Raw genomic sequence first — 1289 nt, forward strand, 5'->3', positions numbered from 1 at the left:
TATATATGTAAATATTTGGTTTTTGTTGAGTAATGTGAATCCATCTAGGTGGAAAAACATATATCTAAATAACTCCCAGCAAATGAATTCTATTCAAAACCATTATGCTGTTGCCTCTGGCAACAACTCAAACATTTTAATTTTCATTGCCGTGTTTCCTCCAGAGATCGTATTCCACATCTCTGTTTTAGAATTTATGTATACTTATTGAGGCACAACAACTTCTGACTACCTTCTATTAATTATGTCCAACCTATTGCACAGAAACTATCAATTTGCTGTATTCTGTACTCCCTCACAGGGGCATAAGTATGTGGAAACTTCATCAGCTTTTTTACTCTCCTCTTCACATGCTCAGGAAAGTCAGTATCTTTCTTGTAGTAAGAATGTCAATTCTTGTAGTGAAATGTAGTGATTTTTTCTCTATTGTCCTACTTCAGGACACTACATCAGAACACATTAAGCACATCCCTTTTCATACTCATCAAAGCTATGTAAACATTGAAATCTCATTAAAATTCAGGAAAAAAAAATCAGAAGCTTATTTTTATCTAACCATTTTGGCTTAGTTTTCTAGATAGTTGTGATAGTACAAACAAAAATGTCTATTCCTTTCATCCCATGTCCTTTGAAAATTTTGTCAAAATGACTATGATTTCTAACTCAAGATAGTGTTTTCAAAGAATCACAGTTTACTGTCACGTTTCTTATTCTGCAAAAAAGCATTCATTTAAACAAATGGAATGTATTTACTTCATGTTAATTTCCCCTAAACACACAGAAATCTGATATATTAAAATCTAATTCTGGATTAAGACATACTGAAGTAAAATTTCATATTTGACTAGCAGAAGTTACCCTGCCTAGTTTAAAGAACACAAAGATACAAGTAGATCCGGATTCTATAGGTAACAGTAGTCAAAAATCGGATTCCCATAAAAGAAGAGCACAGAAAAGTAAGTTTTTTCTTATGATATTCCCAACTGCCTTTCTCTGATGTGACAACAGCTATTCAGTGCACTTTTGAATTGCCTTAGCTAATCAAAGACATCTCTGATCAATGGGATCAAAAACACAAAAACTACAAAGAACCAAGAAGCAAATCAAACAACACATGTCAGCAGAAATCACTGTGCCTTTGTGACCTCTAACAAAGCAGTCTCTGTAGCAAGATTGTTTTAATCATGAAACTGTTTAAACATCTGAAGTGGAAATATGAGACATCCAAGAACTGTATGCAAGCTGGAAGGGTGGAAGGGAATAGGTAAATGAGGAAACCGAAATGAAAA

This window comes from Meleagris gallopavo, chromosome 1 (assembly GCF_000146605.3).
Source record: "Meleagris gallopavo isolate NT-WF06-2002-E0010 breed Aviagen turkey brand Nicholas breeding stock chromosome 1, Turkey_5.1, whole genome shotgun sequence".
Lineage (NCBI taxonomy): Eukaryota > Metazoa > Chordata > Aves > Galliformes > Phasianidae > Meleagris > Meleagris gallopavo.